Raw genomic sequence first — 6,000 nt, 5'->3', positions numbered from 1 at the left:
AAAAAGAATGGATATATATATAACTGAATCACTTTTCTGTATACCTAAAACTAATACAACATTGTAAATCAACTATATTCCAATATAAAAGAAAAATTAAATTTAAAAAAAGACAGTGAAAAGACTACTCACAGAATGGGAGAATATTTTTGCAAATCATATACCTTCTAAGGTCTTGTATCCAGAATGTGTAAAGTATTCTTACAACTCAATAATAAAATGACAAATAACCCAATTTCAAAATGGACAAAGGATGTGAATAGAAATGTCTCAAAAGAAGATATACAAATGGCCAATAAGCACATAAAATATCTCAAAATCATTAGTCCGTAGGGACCTGTAAACCTAAACCACAATATGATACCACTTAACACTAGGATGGTTATAATTAAAGACAAACAAACAAACAACACTTAAAAAAAAAAAAACCCAAGCATTGGCACAGATGCAGAAAAATTGGAACCCTCATACACTGCTAGTGAGAATATAAAATGTTGCAGCTGTTGTGGAAAACAGTCTGGCAGTTACTCAAATGGTTAAACGGTGTTACCATATGACCCAGCCACTCCACTATTAGATAAATGAGAACATAACTCCACACAAAAACTTGTACACACATGTCCATAGCAGCATTATTCACAAAAGCCAAAAAGCGGACACAATAAAAATGTCCATCAACTGATAAATGGATAAACAAAATGTAGTGTATTCATGCAATAGACTATTATTCAGTCATATAAAGAAATGAAGTGTTGACACATGCTACAACATGAATTGAACTTGAAAATATTAGGCTGAGTGAAAGAATCCAGTCACAAAGGAACACACTTTGTATGATTCAATTTACATGAAATGTTCAGAACAGGCAAATCTATACAGATAGAAAGTAAATTAGTGGTTGCCAGTGGCAGGGGCGGTGGAAGATCATGGCTAAGGGGCGCAGGGTTTCTTTGGAACGTGATGAAAATGTTCTAAACTTGATTGTGATGACAAATACAAAATTCTGTGAATATAGTAAAAGTGACTGAATTGTACACTTTAAATGTGTGAATTGTATGGTATGTGAATTATATCTCAATAAATCTATTTAAAAACATGCCCATAAATAATCCACAAAATTAAGGCTCTGGGAAACTACAGATAAACACTCCTTCAACAAACAAATGGCAAGAAAAAGTAAAACAGAGAGATAAAGTAGAAATCTATATTCAAAGAGATTTAAAAAATAAACTTACCAGTTTCCGTTTCTGGACCTTACTGGGATCTGAGTCAAACAAACTGAAAAAGAGAAAACATTTACCACATGTATGGGACAGCTGGAAATTAGGATACCAACTGAACATTTGATGATATTAAGGAAATACTGTTTGGTGTGATAAAGGTATTATGGTTCTGTCAAATTTTAAAAAGTCCTTTTATTTTATAACTGCAAAGTGAAAGATTTACCAATGAAATGATAAAATATAAGGGACTTACTTCAAAATAATCTAGATGAAACACAACTTGCCATGAACTGAATAGTTGAGGCTGGGTGATATATATATGGGGATCATTATGCCATTCTCTCTGCTTTGGTATAGATTTGAAGTTTTCCATTAATAAAATTTTTTAAAAATAAAAAATGCCTCAAAGCTGGAGGGGGTGCCCCTATACTCTGAAGAGGCTAACTATCACCCAGCCTGTACTTTGGGGGTGGCCTTTGGCTGCTGAGTTTGTAGTAAAAGTATGGGCAGAGTAGGGGCAGTGCAGGGGGTCTCTTGTACAGCTCTGCTGGAGAGGTCCCTCTATTACATGTAGAGCTGTTGTGGGGTACAATGGGGTATAGATGAGGAGCACCCTGAATGCCTTGGGAGGCTCTGGAGTCCCAGAGACCCTGAGTCTCTGGCCCAGGAGGTCAGTCATACTGAAGAATTTAGGCCCAGCACTACTGGCAGTACCCTGTGAAGCCCAAATAAATCTTTGACGATATGGAAGGAAGGGACGTTGGCTGAGATCATCCTGACTCCCTGAGTGGAGAGGACATCATTTGGGAACTCGGCCTCCAGACTCCCAAAGACACAATTTATGAGAAATAGTTGAACCACAGGGAATGTTTAATTTAAGGAAAAGGAGACTCATGGAAGTGGGGGAGTGGTAGAGTGGGTGCAAATAAGGGTTATGGTGGACAATGCAAGGGGACCTGGATAAAAACTTAGATTTGTCAGACTCTAGAGCCCAGAGGATTTGCCTCACCAGCAGTAAGACTAGAAAGAAATAGGTAATAAGAGAAAAATTAATACGATGAGGTGACTAAAATATACTTTGTCATTGTTTTATGCATTTCTTGGTGTAAATCCAAAATGGATTTAAAGCCATTTATAATACAGGACATGCATGGAATACGTCTTCTAAAACAATGGTTTAAAACTATTTAGAATCACGTAAAGAGAATAAGTAAACTGACCATAATGACTGTGACAGAGTTTGATCAGAAAATTTAGTTGTTCTTTCATGCTCTCTCTGTGAGCAGCCATAACAGTTGCCAGATTGAGTTTCCAGCATAGAAGTGACTACAGTAATGCAGAAGTAGCAGTGGTATGAATAGTGGTTTCCTCACCACACCAGTTGTGCAGTGAATTTTTGGTTGTTGAACTTGGAAACGTAGCTCTATACCTGATTCTCCATGCCTCACAGCGATTCTGTCAGCTACTAAATATTCTTTCTTCCAACTTAGTTTTTTATCAATTATAACTTATACACAGTTAAATATACAAATCCTAACTGTACAGGTCAGTGAGTTTTGACAAATGTATACACTGTGTTAACCAACATCCCAATCAAGAAACAGAACATTACCATCACTCCAAAGGATTTCCTCATTCCTCTTTTCAGTAAACCCACATTCTCTCTGCCCCAGGCAATCATTATTCTGCTTTCAATCACCATACCTTCATTCTGTATTTTCTAGAATTTCCTATAAATTGAGTCATAGTATGTATTCTTTTGTGTCTAGCTTCATTAGCTCAGCATAATGTTTCTTTTTAAAATACAAATAGTTGGCATTTAATTAATAGTTTTTTCTCAGTTTTGACAAATGTACCATGGCTTTGTAAGATGTTAACATGAGGGGAAGTTGGGTGGTGGTTATATGGGAAATTTCTGCACTCTGCAATTTTTCTGTAAATGTAAAATTGTTCCAAAATATGTAGTTTATTTAAAAATAGAAGCAAGGCGTAATGTCTTGGAGATTGATCCATGTTTGTCACTTGTAATTCATTTCTTTTTTATGGTGAGTAGTATCCCATTTTATGGATGTACAGTTTGTTTATACATTTGCCTATTGATGGACGTTTGGATTGTTTACAATTTGGAGTCATTACAAATAAAGCTGCTATAAACATTTGTGTACAAAATGCTGTATGAATTTGTATTCTCATTTCTCTCAGGTAAATAACTAGAAGTGGGATTACTGAGTCATAGGGAAAGTGTATTTTTAACTTTAGAAGAATCTACTAAATAATTTTCTAAAGCAACTGTGCCATTTTATTTTGCCATCAACAAGGTATGAGAGTTCAAATTTCTCCACATTCTCACCATCATTTGATGGTATCATTCTTTTAAATTTTATATATTTGTATTGGTGTGAAGTGTTTTGTCTTTGTGATTTTTCCTCTTCATCTAAAGAGTAAATGATATTGAGCATATTTTCATGTGTTTATTGGTCATTCATGTATCTTCTTTTGTTAAGTACACATTGAAGTCTTTTGTCTATTTCTAATTGGGCTTGTTTGTGCTTTATCTTTCAAAGAGTTCTTTATGTATTCTAGATACCTAACCTTTGTAAGGTATATGTATTGTGACTATTTTCTCTTCCAGTCCATGGTTTACATTTTCATTTTTATAACAATGTCTTTGATTGTAGAAGTTTTTAATGCTGATGAAGTTCAATTTATCAATTTTCTTTTATAGTTAATGATTTTTTCTGTTTTCTATCATCCTAACCCAAGATCATGAAGATATTGTCCCATGTTTTCTTCTTTCAGCTTCATAGTTTTAGCATTTATGTTTATGTCTATGATTCATTCTAAATTAAATTTTGTGTGTGGTATGAGGTAAAGTTTGAGCCTCATTTTCTTCAATATTCAATGGTTTACGAGACTTCCTTTCCTATTTAATGGCATTGGTGACCTTAGATAAAAGTAACTGAAGTAATCAAGGCAGTGTGGTATTGGCAGAAGGACAGACACCTAGATAATTGGAACTGAATTAAAAAGTCAGAAATAGGGCTTCCCTGGTGGTGCAATGGTTGAGAATCTGCCTGCCAATGCAGGGGACATGGGTTCAAGCCCTGGTCTGGGAAGATCCCATATGCCACGGAGCAACTAAGCCCGTGCACCACAACTACTAAGCCTGCACTCTAGAGCCCGCAAGCCACAACTACTGAACCCACATGCCTAGAGCCCACGCACCACAACAAGAGAAGCCACTGCAATGAGAAGCCCAAGTACCACAACAAAGAGTAGCTCCGGCTCGCCGCAACTAGACAAAACCTGTGCACAGCAACAAAGACCAAACGCAGCCAAAAATAAATAAATACATTTATTTTTTAAAAAGTCAAAAATAGACCCACGCAAATAAATATATCCAAATAATTTTTGACAAAGGTGCAAAATCAATTCAATGGAGTAAGGATAACCTTTCAAGCAATTGTCCTGGAGCAACTGGACATCCAGAGGCAAAAATATAAATCTCAACCTAAGTCTCACATTTTACAAAAGATCACTCAAAATGGATTGTGGACTTAAATACAGGATACAAAACTATAAAACTTTTAGAAAAAACTGAGAAAGTTATTTGGGATATAGGTTTGGGCAAAGAGTCCTTAGACTCAACACCTAAAGCATAGGCAATAAAAGAAACATTGATAAATTGGACCTGATCAAAATTCAGAACTTTTACTGTATGGAATACTTAGGAGGATGAAAAAAAAAAAGAGAAGCAACAGAGAAAGAAAAAAAACCACATATCCAGCAAAGGATTAGTATCTTAAATACTTAAAGAGCTCTCAAAACTCAACCATAAGAAATAATTCAAGCAAAAACTGGGCAAAATACATGAAGACACATTTCACTGAAGATGATATACAGGTAGCTGATAAGCATATGAAAATTTTTTCACCATCATTAATCAGCAGGGAAATGCAAATTAAAACCACAATGAAATATTACTATAGACCTATCAGAACAGCTGAAATAAAAAATATTGACAACACAAAATGTTGGAAAGGTTGCATAGAAGCTGGATCTCTCATACATTGCTGGTGGGGATGTAAAATGGCATAGCCACTCTGGAAAACTGTTTGGTAGTTTCTTAAAATATTAAACATGTAACTAGTATATAACCCAGTAATTGTATTCATAGGCATTTAGTCCAGAAAAGTTAAAACTTGTGTGCACACAGACACCTGTACATGAATGTTCATAGAAGCTTTATTCACAATACAAAAATACTGAAAACAGCCCAAATGATCTTTGATGGGTGAATGATTGAACAAACCAAAAATAAAATAAATAAATAATGATATATGTGTAGGTCTATTACTGGATTCTAATTTTTTCCACTGATTTATTTGTCATTTCTTAGTCCAGTATCACACTGTTTTGATAAGTGTAGCTTTACAGTAAGTCTTGGAACCAAGAGCAATAAGTTCTACGACCTTTTCACTCTTTTTAAAGATTTGCTGAGAGCCCCAAGATATATGTTTGCTCATTCCAACATCTACACAGCTTTGCCTCCTGAGCTCAGTGAGACTGCCAAACTCAGGTGGGAATCCCAGCTCTCCGTGTTGGGGTCAGGAAATTGTCAACAGGCAAAGAGCTCACGTGATTCTGAGGGCTTACATTGTGAGTTTCTTTTCTGTGGATCACAGTCACTGTGCTGAGTATTGTTCAATAACTGTAAACAGCTTCCTTACATATCTTATGCAGTTTGACAATTTTTTGTAACAGCAGGAGTGCTAGT

The sequence above is a fragment of the Mesoplodon mirus genome (assembly GCF_964341445.2).
Source record: "Mesoplodon mirus genome assembly, chromosome: X".
Classification (NCBI taxonomy): Eukaryota; Metazoa; Chordata; class Mammalia; order Artiodactyla; family Ziphiidae; genus Mesoplodon; species Mesoplodon mirus.
This window is presented reverse-complemented; position numbering follows the sequence as displayed.